The sequence below is a fragment of the Trichomycterus rosablanca genome, chromosome 7 (assembly GCF_030014385.1).
Source record: "Trichomycterus rosablanca isolate fTriRos1 chromosome 7, fTriRos1.hap1, whole genome shotgun sequence".
NCBI lineage: Eukaryota > Metazoa > Chordata > Actinopteri > Siluriformes > Trichomycteridae > Trichomycterus > Trichomycterus rosablanca.
This window is the reverse complement of record NC_085994.1, coordinates 17,291,006-17,308,514: the sequence shown is the minus strand read 5'-3', so window position 1 is coordinate 17,308,514 and position 17,509 is coordinate 17,291,006. Positions and strand designations below refer to the sequence as shown.

At 39.9% G+C, this 17,509-nt stretch overlaps 1 long non-coding RNA gene across 1 annotated transcript; it reads left to right on the top strand.

Annotated features, from left to right (window-relative positions):
• The first annotated feature begins 13,139 nt into the window (after positions 1-13,139).
• On the top strand, positions 13,140-16,084 carry LOC134318241 (uncharacterized). Its single transcript, XR_010013358.1, has 2 exons — positions 13,140-13,321; positions 14,658-16,084. It is a non-coding gene; the product is annotated as an uncharacterized LOC134318241 (long non-coding RNA).
• Positions 16,085-17,509: the final 1,425 nt, after the last annotated feature.

The window sequence follows — 17,509 nt, the reverse complement described above, 5'->3', positions numbered from 1 at the left end:
ACAGAAGGGGAAGTTGCTCCAGTTGGTCTAGACCTTGGATCAGCGTGAAATCTGGTGGGTTGTAGATTAAGCATACTGTGACACCTTTAGTGGATATATTTGATATATGGGCTGCTGTTCATTGTACAGTTCAACCATGAAATAGCAGTAAGGTATCTCATGAGGGTTGCTGTTCCTCCAGCTCACCTTTGGTTTGGCCCAAAACAGCTGTAAGTGAAATAATCTATCAGTCGTGGATTTCTGTTGTGTTGTATGTGTTTCTTGTAGATTGCAATAGGGGTGAGTTGGCTACAGGCGATGGAGCTCTGTAAGATCAACCCCTAGTCCAAGGGAGATCGGTTGTGTTGGGGGGTAGACAGGACTTGCTTTTGCCACAAAGGGGACTTTCGTTGTAGGACTGATGGGCTTCTATCATTTCAATATACTTTGTGGTCAATAGGTTTAGCTTGCTTTTGTTTCTGCATTTCGAAGGCTTCTGACAGGGGAGATGATGACCACCTTTCTCTTCAGCTGGAGCATATGATGTTGCTCCTAGCACAGCCAACCCATGCCTATATCTCTGTCACTTTAAACATTGAATAGGATATGGGATAAATGCATCTGCATTGACTATTAGCCTTAGACTTAGGAATTCTGGCTTGGGGCAATATTTTGATGATTTGCCCCCTAACTTCAAATTGTGATAACCCTTCAGGTTGGAAACATCCTGTACTGCTAATTTCTGCAAAATCCCTTACTTTTTCATAAGTCCCATGCTTATATGACTTCCTTGCAGCTACTGAGGGCTGGATGTTAGAAGGTATGTACACTCATGTCCACAAATGTTTACACTAAAAAGATTATCTGCTTGTATATACTCAACCTGGCCTTAGCTTTCGGCATCCTTGACCATCCCAGCAATTTCCATTATGCCCTTTTGGATTTGCAAATGGGGAGAGCTTTAATAGCAGCATTTCAGGCACCAATGATTCAATAACAATGAACCTTGGCCAGTTATTATTCAGTACAGTAAGGGGCCAGGGCAGACATCAGTTCCTTGTCCATCTAGTAGTCTGTTATTCTTTGTTTGAAGTTAAGTCTTAAATCACTGATTTGGATCCTGAAATTAACATCCCCACACCCCATCCACTTCAGAGCCCACTAAGGGAATGCACACAGACATGGAAAACCAGCGGTTGTGTACCAGGGATATAGGAGTGACATACTTGGGCGTTATTTTCTCTTGATTGACCCAGAGACAGATTAGATGCCTCTCAAACCTTTTGTCTATGTGAAGTAGGAGTCAAGGGACTGTGGTCGGGCAATGACTGCCACACACATCACGCCCCACAAGCACCAGGACCTCTTGCTCCGCAGAAATGGGTTGCACCATGTCAAGACATCCCATTTGCCTTTTAAACAGCAAGTGGGTCCTGAGGACCTATTCTACAATGGATTCACGTGGTGGTTTGGGGGTGGGTTTAGCATGATGAAGTAATGTTCCAGTTAAGTAATTTAGCAAATGTGCCTTCAGGTAATCAATGGACACAGTCTTTACAATTGACATTGTCTCGAAGCAACATCACAGATTCAAAACCCTAATGAACAAGCTGAGGACTAAACTTCCTAAACATTAGGAAGACACATTGAGGAACCAGACTCAGAGATCCATGCTCCCTAAGTAGAATAGAAGATATTTAGCTAAATTAGAATGAGTTTAATGAAGATAAATGGGGAAAAGAAAAGTAAAAGTTGGTATACTATTACAAACAGCAGTGCTGTGTAAATCCTTGCTATGTCACCTATCCATTAACTAATGATAAACATGCACCTATCAAACATTTTTGTAATTATTTAGAAAGTAAGTATAGTCAATTTTAATTATACCAAAAAGTAAACACTTGTAATTGCTTGCTGCTCAGCAATTCAGGGTCTCAGTTGTTTGAGCTTAATAATGAGCCGTATGAAGAAGCATCCCTGATGGCATGTTTTGCACTAAAATGTATACATAATTCTCAGCATTATTGGTGCCTTTGGAATTATGATAATTGTTTACAAAATAGTTTAAAATGTGGACTTCTTTGCACACAGGCTTAGCTAAGGTCAGATGTCAGCTTTATTTCTGAATCTTAACCTTGGATTTGTAGATTCAGCAACAGCCAGTTTACAGGCCAGCATTTTCAAATGTGATGGTTGCTCAGTACTTTGTAGTATATAAAAACAATATTAACATTCTGTCCATCTCAACCACCCACACACAAACAGACTTCACTGCACATGGCTCCACATCAGTTTAAATTATATCCTGTTATGTAATGCAGTGGTGCTCCATAACTAAACCACACTTTTATTAACCAAGGTATAAACCATAATGCAGCATACATAATTTTGGTAGGGCAGGGAAACAGCCAAACATTTACAAATGCCGTTATCAGTATTGTTTGTGAAATATTGCAAGCATAAATTGCTAATGAATGTTTTGGCTGGTGAAGTTCTTGCATGATAATAGCATTAAGGTCCGTGTACCTTTGGTTATTTGTGTTTCACTTTAAAAACCGAAACTGAAAAACAAGAAAACAAGCCGTTTTTCATTTCAAGACAAAAAAGAAATTGAAAAACAAATCATAATAAAATTTTCCGAAATCAACATTTTTTTTATCAGTTCAACCGGAAATAAACGTGCAAGCGCGTTCATGCGCTGATGTTAGGGGTGTAACGATACATCGTTTCACGATGCATCGCGATGCAAAAATGTAGCGATGTGCATTGTGGACATCTGCGCGATTGTACGAGTGCACGTGCGTTCTGTAATTTATTAGTGATGGGTCGGTCGCGAACAATCCGGCTCTAAGAGTCGGCTCTTTAAAATGAACGGCAGGAAACAGTAAAGTTTGGACACGAGGAACCACTTTAACAGAGAAGTTCAGACCCACTGAGACCCACATCTTATACATGTCACTGTGTATTGTAGCAACATCTGTCCCCTCAGAGAGAATCTTTTCCAAAACAGGGCAGATCATAACAGAAAGGAGAAACAGGATTAACCCCTCAAAGATGAGCTCCTTGGTTTTTCTGAATGCCAATCTTCACTAAATACTTACAAATACTGTCACCTGGATGCTGCTTTTTCTTTTGCACATTTTCATTTATATTTTGTTGAGTGATGCTTTGTTGATGTTGTGTTCTTTCACTCTACAGTAGATGCAAATTTACAAGTAATATACACAATCAGACCTTTTGGTCTAACTGAGATGGGTCTTTGTTTTTGTATTTTATAATTTATTGTTGTAGCACTCCGTTCCATGTTGAGTATATAAATAAAGCCATTTAAATAATAAACATTTGATAAAAAAATGTTTTTACATTAGTAATTCATTTTACATGTAATTTGTTAATACATTAGTTCAAGCAACAAAGAAAATTTGTTTAAAGACTCAGCTCAGCTCAATGAGCTTGTTTGATTACTTTGATTTTCAATTTAAGATGGCAATAAGTAACTTAAATTTGGTAAACCTGTTAGGTTACAGTAAAGTACTCTGTTCTTGGTAATTACCTTTAATTGCAAGGGACTGAAGTGTTTTTTTTGTTTAAAAAATGTACAAGAAAATGTGCATTGTTTTGCACTGTTTACACTTAAAAAAAAAATCGTGAGAAAATCGAATCATGAACTCAGTATCGTGAATCGAATCGAATCGTGAGCAGAGTGTATCGTTACACCCCTAGCTGATGTGTATATTATTTGCTTCATATATAGACAGTGTAAATCTAGCACAGGTGTTGAGAAGACAGAGCAAAAAGTAATAATAACGTTAAGCCATGTCCCGTTCTGACTTTTGTGTCTGCCGTACTTTTTCCCTGCCTTTGTAATTCACACAAGAACTATTTTTCCTAAATAAAAGGACTATTCTAAGAAAAAGAATGCCGTTTACTAACGTCTCACCGTCGTCACAAAATTCACATTAATATATTTTACCGTATAGAACTCAATTCTGTAATACAGGCATAACTACTCGTACACATCACTGTGTAACTATTACAACATTTAATGCATTTTAATCAGCGTTCTTCTTCATGCACTTTTTAGATGCTCCCTTAGTTTATTATCACAGATAAACCCCACATTTAAGAAATAGCTTTAAAATAAATAGCCTTAAAATTAACCAGATAACTTTTTGAAATGTATTTGATTGTTGTTTGCTCCTTTTTTACTGCAGTTAGTTTGTGCAATTGTATTAATTTTTGGATGTTTATTGGCCGAGAACAAAAATTACTAAAATACAAGAAAAATAAATAAATGCTGTCTGGGACATCAGGCGATCATCAAGTATAAAACTAACTTGACCACGGCGGTGTACAACGTCCAGAACGCTTCCCCATAATGTTTGTTTTTTTGCAGATAGAGCAAATATATGCACGTCAAATATATAAGCACAAAAGTCAGAACAACAGGGGACGCGTCGTTACCTTATTATTACTTTTTCAACACTTCTGCTTGATTTACAATGTCTATATATGAAGCAAATATACATGTCAGCGCATGCACACTCTGCTTGTTTGTTATTTGATTTTTGATCTTGAAATGAAGAATGGCCCGTTTTCTTGTTTTTCAACTTTGGGATTTGAAGTGGAAAATGAATAACCAAAGGTACACGGACTCATTAACTTATCATAGGCATTGAAGGCTGCAGAGTTAGCCTTGTCAGAAAATACATCTCCGAGATTAATCAGATCACTGATGTTAAAGGAGTCCTTTTTGTTGAAAAGCACTGTCGGTTGTTTTGTAGCAAATCGCAGCCCCAAAGGGAATGATTTTAAGAAGAAGCAGAAGAAACAGGCATGCATTTGCACATTCCAAAGTACACAGCTGTTTAGACATAAGATAGGACAGTGGCTCAGAGCATTTTGTACAGAAGTTTAACTTTATCCAGCTGCAGTAACTGCACTGAATATAGCGCACTTTCATTTGTTTTAAAATGACTGGGCTGTTCTTTATTCAGTATTTTGTACATTGCACAACTTAACACATCAAATAGGTGTTTGTGAAATTATTTATAAATGTGCTTTGAATTCTCTTAGCAGTGAATTTAGCAGCACAAACACAAACAGTAATGCCTTCTAGCCTGCAAACACTGATAAAAATAGGCTAATATTAGCTGAATGTTTTAAACTGTGAACATCATGGCTGTTGCTACAATGACTCGCTTAATAACCAAATGTCTGTTGTGCAATAACCCTTTTATTTATTTATTTTTTATCAAGTTATGGAACTTCTAGTTGCACTACCCCCTTTCTATAGGATTTTTTGGCAAATATTGCATATTAAGCATTTAAAATGACAAGTTACACAAGTTTAATCACAAAATGAGCTGCATCTGTCAAAAAGAAAAAAAAATCCCCTTTTATTCTATTTTTCTCACATTTTTTCCCCCAATTTTCTCCCCTAATCTAGTCATATCCAATTTCCCTGATTGCATTATGCTTCACCTCCACTGATACAACCCTCCACTGCTGACTGAGAGCTTTGCCACTGGCACACGCACCCTCCGACACATGCGCAGCACCTACCGCATCTTTTCACCTGCATGAGGTGAGTTCATATGCGGATCAGCCTTGTGCACGGATAGCCACACCCTGATCAGCATTATTACTCAACTCTGCGCAGGCGGCGTCAATCAGCCAGCAGCGCTCACAACCTCACCAGTCATTAGGAACCCCGTCTGGCTGATCCCAACCTGTGAACAACAGCCAATCGTTGTTCATGTTACCGCTAGCACACCAAAATTCCCTCTTTTAATGCTAAATATCCATCATATGATGCTTTTTTGAAGACCACAAAGCCATTGCGTTGCACAAAGCCATCCTTTTTAAGTAAAGCTTAGTAATTTCTTTATGATGGAGCAAACTTTTCAGTTGAAATATTAGAAGCCCTGGATAAAATGTATTACGGCTGTATCAAATAAGTATAAAATAATTTGATGCTGATAAAGAATGTATATACTTTATTTAAGGCTTTATATAAAGTATATATACTGATCGATCAGCCATAATATTAAAACCACCTCCTTGTTTCTACACTCACTGTACATTTTATCAGCTCCACTTACCATATAGAAGCACTTTGTAGTTCTACAGTTACTGACTGTAGTCCATCTGTTTCTCTACATACTTTTTTAACCTGCTTTCTTCAGTGGTCAGGACCCCCACAGGACCACCACAGAGCAGGTATTATTTAGATGGTGGATCATTCTCAGTAGGGATGCACCGATCCGATATTAAGATCGGATATCGGTCCCGATATTACCAAAATGAGATAGATCGGGTATCGGATAATTAGGCCGATCCATGGGGCCTATATAGATATATAGATATATACAGTAGATATAGATATATATACTTTATTTTCTTGCTGTGCCCATGTCTAAAACATCAGCCTTTGTCCTGATTTTTTGCCACATCTGTTATGGTAAAAGTTTACCCTTACTGTTTGTCTGATATCAATTTATTGTAGGGAAGATAAATAAACATTTTCCTAATATTAATTAATAGCTTCATAAATCAAGATTTTATAAATACATACACTTGGGGTAAATATTGCCAATGCCAGCTCTGGCATGGGCTGCAGTCTAATGTTCTAATGTAGTTTAATTGGTTTGTTTGCTCATCTATCAGTTTAAATCTAGTTTCATTACTGCCTGCTCTGATGCTGAAAGTGAGCTTTATTTATTTCAGCTATGGTACGTTCACTGGCCACAACAGTGACTAATCTCCACTATGGCTAAATGGCTCACTGTGTGCCATTCCTGACTAGACAAGATTACCCTGAAATTAAAAAGCAGAGGCATTTGTTTTGTGATGGTAATGAAATGACATTACCCTGAGGCAATTTTAACTTAATGCTAATGCAACCACAATTGGGTGAAGTCCCGGAATACCTTATGGGGGTAGAATCCTCCCTCATTGTTCTAGACAGTATTGTGACAAGTGTGCAGTGACTGAAGCTAATCGCAGAGTGGATTTTTTTTGGAGACCAAGTTTATCCTATTACACCCACCTTGCATGACCCACATCATTCTTAATCACTGGAGGTGAATAATGTAAATAAGTTCCTGCAAAGTTTTGTGAAGGATATAATGATATGCCATAATATTTTATAGTAATTAAGGTGATGATGAACTACACTGAACTTGTTACCAGGTTCCTTCTCCCAAGCCTAGCACCAGGGCACAAGCTCTAATTGGGTAAGTTTGCTTCAAAATAATATCTCCTAAAATCTCCATTGTTTTGGTTGTAAGTATCTCCAGCAACTACATGCTGGCACACACACAATCACCTATCTAAGCAGAAGTATTCACACCACCACCAAATACATCCTTGAACACAATTGTCTGTGAGAGAGTATTCACAGCCCCACCATACAGATGCTTGCACAGACACACCACCTGGCTACACCGTAGCAACCGCTTAACTATACCTTACCAGTAAACCCATTACCATAGCATCAATCTGCTAATACCTTAGCAAGAGGTCCTTATAGCCTACTAACCCACCTTGCAACACCCTAGGAATCACCTATTAACAACTTAGCAACCGCCTGTATGATTGTATGATTCAAATAAAATCTGAGTTCAGAATTCAGTCTTTGTAAGACACACAGTCAGTCCAACTTCAGACACAGATACAAAAGGTCACAGAATAACTGAATAATAATCACATCTATATTCTATTCAGACTAGGGAATATTTGCTAAATTATTTATTACAGTTAAAAATTCCCTCCATGGTGATGAGGGCTTTCACTGATGTGATTTTGCGATGATGAATTGAGTGGCCTTGTCAAATTGCCAGTACAAATGGACAAGTCCTAGAATAGATATATTTAATCTCATGCTAATAAGAACAGCCTGATTAGATCTAAATGTATAGCAAAGTTTCCTGTGTGATCAATCAATGCCATACATGGTAACCTTTGCAGATTTCAGCAGCAGAATGGATTTTGCCCAATCTAATGTGATCCAACAGTGGTAAAAAAAGAATGAAGAGGTCACTGGACAATGGTTGCACTATAAAGAGTCCCAAATCCTAAACAAAATAGTGAATCTAAATATACCTATGAGTCCTAGATGACTTGGGTATATAGGACACTAGGTAGAACAGTGCCTAATGGCATGTACACTAAAAGTATTTGCAATTCAGCCTACCTTAAAGTTGCTACCATAGAAAACAATAACATGCATATGAAAAGTTGGGGGTTGGTTGCTTGCTTTACACCCCTAACCCCCTTAGTGTGTTGTAGATAAGAAGTACAACTTTCCAACTCAATGCAGCTGGATCTCCACTGGTTTAATCAACACCAGCTCACAAAGTCCCATTAATTCATGGGTGCTACCCATGTGCTACCCACTTAGCCACCGTGCTGCCCAGTATCAAGTAGTGACAGCATAGACCTAATGTGCTGCTTCATATAGCATTGGATTGCTTTGTAACCAGAACATTCAATTGAAAGTCATAAAGTTACTGAAACATCTATTTGGCTTAGAGTTCTGGCTGTATGCATTTTCTATTCAAGAATATAGATTAAGTTTTATTTGCAATATTATAAGCAGTTATTCACACTCATACCTGGATGAACAGGTTATTACTATTACTTATTAAGGGTTAGTGCCCATATAGTGGCCCATTAAAAAACAACTTCTGTGCCTATATTGGGTTCTATTACCATGCACTAGCCTTTTGCCTTGATTGCTTTGTGTGGCTTTAAGGGGGCGGCATGGTGGCTAAGTGGGTAGCACTGTCACCTCACAGCGAGAAGGTCCTGGGTTCGATCCCCAGGTGGACCGCCTTTCTGTGCGGAGTTTGCATGTTCTCCCCGTGTCTGCGTGGGTTTCCTCCGGGTGCTCCTGTTTCCTCCCACAGTCCAAAGACATGCCACAAGGCTAATCGGAGACACTGAATTGTCCCATAGTTACCTAGCTGCTGGGATGCACAGACCAGTGCATTGTAGTGCCGGTCCCAAGCCCGGATAAATAGGGAGGGTTGTGTCAGGAAGGCCATCCGGCGTAAAAAACTGTGCCAAATCCCGCCGGCGACCCCTAACGGGGAGAAGCCGGAAATGCCGACCCCGTAATCGAAAAACGGGACAAAGGCACAAAACGAAGAAGCTTTGTGTGGCTTTAAGGCAGGGGTGGGCAATTAAACTTTCCAAAGCGGCCACATAAGAAACTGGGACTGTTGTGGAGGGCCGGACCAATAGGGTGAACTTCATTCTGCTCAATATTAATTTTTATCTCTTTATAAAAAGCAGTAAATTGTACAGTTCTGATAATCTGTTATTGTTTAGATGTTACAATCAGAAAATGAGAAGCAGGCAGAGTAAAAACATCATTATTTTACTATTTAATCAACTAAGCTTAGTTAACTAAGCTTTAATCAACTTAGCCGGCAGGCAGAGCTTAGATTCGATACGATGTATCCGAGATCCAGCTCTGGTTCCAGCTTTCCAGTGTTTTTACCGCTGCGCCACCTGAGCGGCCCTTGATGTAATATTTTCAACAAATAATTTCTCTCCTGCTAAAATCAAGAATCACAGTGACAAGAAAGCTGAGCCAGAATTTAATTAAATATATAATGATCAGTTTAAAAGGTGTGCATCACTGGCAAGACCATTTACTCAATATAAAGACCTATAGTATCAGATAAGTCTTAGTAGTAAATACTAAGGTCACGTGATCAAATCATGGACAGATGATTTGGGTTTGCAACTCCTCACGTCACTTCCGGTGGTACGCACGCTGAGACGCTAGCCTAGTAGTTTGTTTGTAGCCTTTAGCTAAATAACTTTTTATATACGTATGTTTTAAACATATAATTTATACGTTAATCTTCCGTGTGTTGTTGATTTAGTTTTATTTTGTTTATCGTAAAAAAGCGCTTGTGTTTACTAACGTAAATTCGTGCTGTGTTGGAAACTAGGAAACTTCTGCTACCGGCATCCGAACGAAGCCCGGTTTTGTTTGTTTTTGTACTTCAGCGCATAAACATCATAATTATCCAGAATTAAAACCGTTTTCGGTCCGCACGAAGCGCGTTTGTGTTTGGTTGTGTTCTGTATTTCAGCTCTTAAAACACCTCTGTTTTGTGAGGAGTTATAACCGTTTCTGTTCGTAGGAAGCGCGTTTATTTGTTTTGTACACCAGCGCATAACACCGTTTTCCTTTAGAATTACAGCCGCTTTTGTCCGAACGAAGCACGTTTGTGTTGGTTTGGTTGGTGGTTTTTGTATTCCAGCTCATCATCGCCTGTTTCATCCGGAATTAAAGCCGTTCTTCTGTGACTACCAGCAGAAGCGCCGGTGAATCCAACATAAACATCATCTCCAACTCATCTTGTAAAGCTAAGTATATTTCTTTGTTGTTATGGCCCCAGCAGGAGCGCTGTATCCATGTTCCGAGTGTAATATGTTCAGTTATTCCTTCTCCGTGTTTAGTGATAACTTTACATGTGATAAGTGTAGATTAGTGGTTAGTCTAACGGAGAAGATCTCAGTGTTAGAAGGGCGCATTCGGGCGTTAGAACAGACTACTACTAGTGAGGGCTTAGATTCAGCTGTAGCAGTCCCGAATGCCAGCAGTTCAGGTACAGAACCCCAGACTCCGGCATTAGAGCCCTCACAGCGGGGCGACTGGGTGACGTCTCGGCGACATAGTCGTAGGGAAAAGCACCGACCATCTCAGTTGCACGTGTCCAACAGGTTTTCCCCACTCAGTGAGCCACCCGCTGAGAAGCCTGTTAATGTAAGTGCTCTGGTTATAGGAGATTCTCAGCTCCGACACGTGCGTATTGCAACCCCCATAGAGACACCAGCAACCATAGTCACCTGTATTCCGGGGGCCAGGGCGCCTGACATCAGAGCAAACCTGAAAGTGCTGGCTAATGCTAATCGTAGATTTTCGAAGATTGTTATCCACGTCGGCACTAATGATGTTCGTTTACGGCAGTCTGAGGTTACTAAGAGTAATGTTAAAGAGGTGTGTGAGTTAGCTAGGTCGATGTCTGAGGCAGTAGTGTGCTCTGGCCCCTTACCGATTCGACCCAGTGGCGAAACCTACAGCAGGTTGTTGTCGCTGAACCGCTGGATGTCTAAATGGTGCTCAGAAAACTGCATCGATTTTGTAGATAACTGGTCCACCTTTGAGGGAAGGCCTGGTCTTTTGAAGCGGGATGGTGTCCACCCCACGTGGGAGGGTGCTGCTCGCATTTCTTGCAGCATAGGTGACAGGCTTTACCACCGCGTTAGTGTAGCGGCAGATAGTGTTAAATGACTATCCAGAGCCAAGACCAGGCAGCAGACTAACAGGCCTAACCGACTGTCTGCGAGTCGCCATCGGACGTCACCCGGAATCCTTAGGTCACAAACCATTGAGACTGTGTCTGTTTACCGTGGCAGGTGTAAGCCAAAACAAAATCAAAAAGTATGTCATAATAACTTAATTAAAATTAATCTAAATGAGCATCATGAAAACCCTAGTAAAGTTAAACTAAAGTTAGGACTTCTAAACATCAGGTCACTTGCATGCAAAACAGTAATTGTAAATGAAATAATTACAGATAATTGTCTTAGTGCCCTGTGTTTAACCGAGACCTGGGCTAGACCTGATGAGTATCTAGGTTTAAATGAAGCATCTCCTCCGGGTTACAGTTATGAACATAAGCCACGTCTTAGCGGTCGTGGTGGAGGAATAGCCGCAATTTATGATAAAGACATAGGTCTTACTGTAAAATCATCTCCCATAACAAACTCGTTTGAAGTTCTTATCTCTGACATAACCAATAAATGTTCATCTGATAAAAATAGTATGTTTAAACTGGTTACTGTTTATCGACCCCCTGGTCCTTACTCAGAATTTCTTAACGAATTTGCCGATTTTCTTTCTAAATTAGTCTTATCAACTAAGAAAGCTTTAATTGTTGGTGACTTTAATATTCATTATGAGGATAAGTGTAATCCACTCAAAATTGCGTTTGATTCTATTTTAGAATCCTTAGGCATCACCCAAAATGTAACAGGACCCACTCACCGCTGTAAACATACCTTAGATTTAATACTTACTTATGGTATAAACATAGACAACCTGGAAATTATACCACAGAATGACTTAATCTCTGATCACTCCCTACTAATATATGAAGTGTCCCTGTCCAATAATATACAGCAACCAAATCGTTTTAAATGTAAGCGCACTATTACATCTGCAACTGCAGCAGCGTTCATAAACTGCCTACCAGAATTACCAAATATATCAGCATCAGAACCTAAAGAACTAGATCAGGCAACTCAAAACCTAGAGACCGTACTGCGCACAACCTTAGATAACGTAGCCCCACTCAAAACTAAACTGATTAGGGAGAAAAAACTTGCTCCTTGGTACAATGACCACACATGCGCACTTAAACAAGCAGCACGGAAATTAGAACGTAAGTGGCGTCACACTACACTGGAGGTGTATAAGATTGCTTGGAAAGATGCTCTAACTGAGTATAAACATGCACTTATAAAAGCTAAATCTTTATATTATTCATCCCTAATAGAGAAAAATAAAAACAATCCTAGATTCCTTTTTGAGACAGTGTCCAAATTAACTAAAAACGTCAATGAAACTGAATCTAATATACCGCCCGACTGTACCAGTGATGATTTTTTAAAATTCTTTAATGACAAGATAGAAAAAATACGACTTCAGAGTCAGAGTGTGTCACTTGCCAATGTTAAGTATGGACTCACTCCGAGCAGCATTGGTGATAATAGTAACGAGTTAATCCAACTAAATTCCTTTAATCCAATCTCCCAAAATGAACTAACTGTGTTGATTAAATCATCGAAGTCATCATCGTGTATACTCGATCCTGTTCCAACTCGTTTACTTAAAGATTTACTCCCAGCTATTGTAGAGCCCCTGCTTACATTAATCAATGCATCCCTTAGCCTTGGGTATGTACCTAAATTGTTTAAAAGTGCTGTTATTAAACCCCTGATTAAAAAACCTAATCTTGATCCACATGTTTTATCTAATTATAGGCCAATTTCAAACCTTCCTTTTGTCTCAAAGATATTAGAAAAAGTCGTTTCCAAACAGCTATGTTCTTATTTGAATGAAAATTGTATTCATGAAAAATTTCAATCAGGATTTAGACCCAACCATAGTACCGAAACCGCATTAATTAGAGTAGTTAACGAGTTGTTAATGTCTTCTGATAATGGATGTGTCTCTTTTCTTGTTCTATTAGATCTTAGTGCAGCGTTTGATACGGTCGATCATAACATTTTACTGGAGAGGCTAGAAAATACAGTAGGTGTTAAAGGACTCGCACTCTCTTGGTTTCAATCATATTTGACTGACCGCTCTCAATTCGTTTATGTAAATAATAAATGCTCAGAAACTACAAAAGTAAAGTGTGGTGTTCCACAGGGGTCGGTACTTGGACCGCTATTATTTACACTCTATATGCTTCCACTAGGTGAAATTATTCATAAACATGGCATAAACTTTCACTGCTATGCAGATGACACACAGCTGTATATATCAGCCAAACCAAATGATACTGACACAATCAGTAAGATAGAAGATTGTGTAAACGACATAAAAAACTGGATGTCGTGTAATTTTCTTTTACTTAATTCAGATAAAACTGAGGTTTTACTTGTTGGCTCTAAAGCTGCAAGAGACAAGTTGTCTAACCTGGTGCTAAACTTAAACACGTTCTCTGTTACTCCCAGCCCAGATGTAAAAAACTTAGGTGTCACAATAGATTCAGATCTCTCCTTTGATACACACATTAATAATATTACTAGAGTTGCTTTCTATCATTTGCGTAATATCTCTAAAATAAGAAATATACTATCTGTTAATGACGCCGAAAAACTGATCCATGCGTTTATAACTTCTCGGTTAGATTATTGTAATGCTCTTCTAACTGGATGCTCTGGTAGATCCTTAAACAAACTCCAGTTAGTTCAAAATGCAGCAGCTCGAGTGCTAACTAGAACTAAAAAATTTGATCATATCACTCCTGTTCTATCATCTCTACACTGGCTGCCAGTTAAATTTCGCATTGATTACAAAATACTTTTACTAACCTATAAAGCGCTACATGGTCTGGCTCCACAGTATCTGAGTGAGCTTATTAATTACTACAACCCAGCACGTCCACTTCGTTCACAAGATGCAGGGTTACTTATAGTTCCTAAAATTAAAAAGACCAAAGCTGGTGGAAGAGCATTTTCTTACAAAGCTCCACAACTCTGGAATAATCTTCCTGCCTCTGTTCGGTATTCGGACACAGTCTCAATGTTTAAGTCTAAACTGAAAACATATTTATTTTCTCAGGCTTTTGATTAGTATAGACAAAGGCGCAGAGCTTGGGGGTTCTTGGTCATAGAAACTTGTGGTGATCAGGGATGTTGGGTCGCTGTCGTTCTGCCTCTCTTGTCCAATCACTCTGGTTTGGGTAGGAGAGGTGGGCGCTGATGTCCTGTGAAAGCCTTCATGACCTTGTTACCTGCTCGCTCTCCCTTTTAGTTATGCTGTAATAATTAGGGCTGCCGGAGTCTAAAACTCTCTGTAAAACTGTTTGTCAACTAGCATTGTACATTATTAACTACATTCTCTGTTGTTTTACCCCGAGGGCATTCTGATGGAAACCTGTTTACCCGCCGAGGTTAAGGATTAAAGTCGAGACTGCCGGGACAACGATGCTGCTCCTGTCAGATGTGACGGGTCTGGAGTAATTGCAACGACAAGAAATCACTACAGACTTTATTGAAGACTAGAGCGGATAACAACTCTATTATTATTTAATTGTTTATTTATCTATTTATTACCACTGTATGACTTTTAGATCATTCAATTCTGTGTTTGTATGATTTGTGTAAATCGTGTATTTATTTAAAGTATCCTCCAGACCACCCAAGAAGGATGGGCCCTGTTGAGTCTGGTTCCTCTCAAGGTTTCTTCCTGTAATTTTCAGGGAGTTTTTCCTTGCCACAGTCGCCCTCGGCTTGCTCAACAGGGGTTTTTGTATCTGTTGGTCCTGGATTTTGTAAAGTTGCTTTGAGACAATGTATATTGTAAAAAGCGCTATATAAATAAAGTTGACTTGACTTGACTTGACTAGATGACCTCACCATCTGCTGTAATATTTTGACATTTTGTTAGGGTGCCTGCGACGGCTGGTGAAAATACCATCAGCTCCCAGCGTCGCAGGCGTTACAGAACAACAAAGAGCTTGGCCTCAAATAGCAGGCCAGCTCGTTAGGGGCGAACGACCTGCACCTGCGATCTCCCTATTTAAGGGGGCGTCGCCAGGTTGCAGGCGACGCACCTTTATCTTTTGTTTCCACTCAATGACTGCACAAGTCGCTTCTTTTATAGGGACAGTTTCGGTTCCCCGGGCGCTAAATAGGGCGGTCGGGTGTGTAAGTCGTAAGACTGAGGTATTGTAGGGTTTTGGTTCTATTTTTAGGGAAAGATTGGTGCGACTTCGTGCAGCCCTCGCGCTGCCGTTTGTTTACGGCGTTTTGCATTAAAGCCCCTTCTGTGCGGTTAGCGGTCAGGTGGGTTCAACACTGCCGGGTTGGCCGTGTGGACTAAGCCATAGCGTCATCCACTTTTACAGTCCCGGTTCGAATCCACGCTACAGTTAGCGTCCTCCCTTTTCTTCTAACTTCCGATCGGTTTCTTCCCAGCGGCATTAACTTACCGCTGGTGACAAAACCGGTTCGGCTGTAGTCCCAGTTCCTGATTAATTTCACTTTAGCGATCCCGGAGGATTATCCCGGGATCTGTCGCCCTCAGCGCTTCTTTTAAGCACGAGGGCTCCTTTGTTTACTCGCTGTGAAATAGCGCAGCGAGCAGCGCGAACGCCTCTCATTCAGGCGATCCAGGTTCGCGCCTCGCGCTTTTGCTTTCGTTTTCCATTATTCTTTTTTCTCTTTTTCAGTTGCCTGCGACGCCAGCGGCTTCACTCGGGAATTCTGCCCGAGTTGTTTTCTGTGCCTGTTTTTGTGTTTTGATTATTATTTATTGTTAAATAAAAGAACACCTTTCTCCGCATCTTTGGGTCCCTAGTCTCTCTCATTATAACACATTTAAAACAAGTTAAATGTATCCTACCTCTAAAAACAGCTAGTCAATCAGGTCTTCACATGTATTTATTTATTTATTTCTGCTTTGTGATTTGTTTTACTTGTTTTGCATTTTGAACCAGTCAATAGCGCCGTGACATTTAAAAGGTTAAACTACTAATTACGTTTTAGTTAGCATTTTAATTAGAGGCTCAGTCTCAATCATGCAATTTAAGTGACAAATGGCATTTCAAACCAGTTTAATTATTTTACTTTGAAACATTTAAAACACTGCTACAGTAAACAAAACTTTCTGGAACTTTCACAACAATGTAACTGAAGAGGTGACGATTATCGGTTATGAGTATAAGTATCTAATTTTGTTTAGAGGAATACTTCAGTGTAGCTAAAGCAGAGGTCCCTAACCCTTTTTTGCAGCATGGACCGGTTTCACATAAGATATAATTTCACGGACCGGCTGGGGCGGGAGGATTTGAAATAGAATAACTAGAACGGGGGCGGCACGGTGGGTAGCACCGTCGCCTCACAGCAAGGTCTTGGGTTTGATCCCCAGGCGGGGTCGTCCAGGTCCTTTCTGTGCGGAGTTTGCATGTCCTCCCCAAGCCTGCGTGGGTTTCCTCCGGGAGCTCCGGTTTCCTCCCACAGTCCAAAAAAAACATGCACTCAGGTTAAATGGAGACACTGAATTGCCCTATAGGTGAATGGGTGTGTGTATGTGTGTGTCTGCCCTGCGATGGACAGGTGCCCCGTCCAGGGTGTTACTGTGTGCCTTGCGCCCATTGAAAAGCTGGGATAGGCTCCAATCCCCCCCCCTCCCTAATTGAATAAGCGGTTAAGAGAGAGAGTGAGTGAGTGAACTATAGAATGGAAAATCAGTGTGACTCCTGAGCTTTTTTCGATGCAACGGCACACTGCTCCCACCTAGTGGTGATTGGAGACAATGACACCCGAAGAGTTTTGGAAATGTAATTGCTCTTATAGCGATCTCTAATTATTCATTATTTCTGTTCGGCCCGGTAATAAATGACCCATGGACCGGTTCCCGGAAAAACAAGCTTACGTTTATAAGTCTAGCCGAAGCACATTTTACCCATGGGGTTGTGTTCCAAATATACATTGTGCTGCACCATTGCCAAACACATTTAAGGTTATTTTACTGGTAATTAATACACAGTACACCCAAAGGCATGTTAAAGGCAAACCAGAGAACAAGATGGTATGAATGCCCTTCTTGGCTTTTTTTTTTTTTATAAGAATTTGTCTAAGACAACATTCAACTGGTCGGTAGTTCACTTAATATACATCAAAATTCTGTTTTTTAGAGAATTGTCATTTTCTATAGCCACAAACATAGTAGCGGTGCATGAGATACATGCAAAGAGGTAGCAGTGCT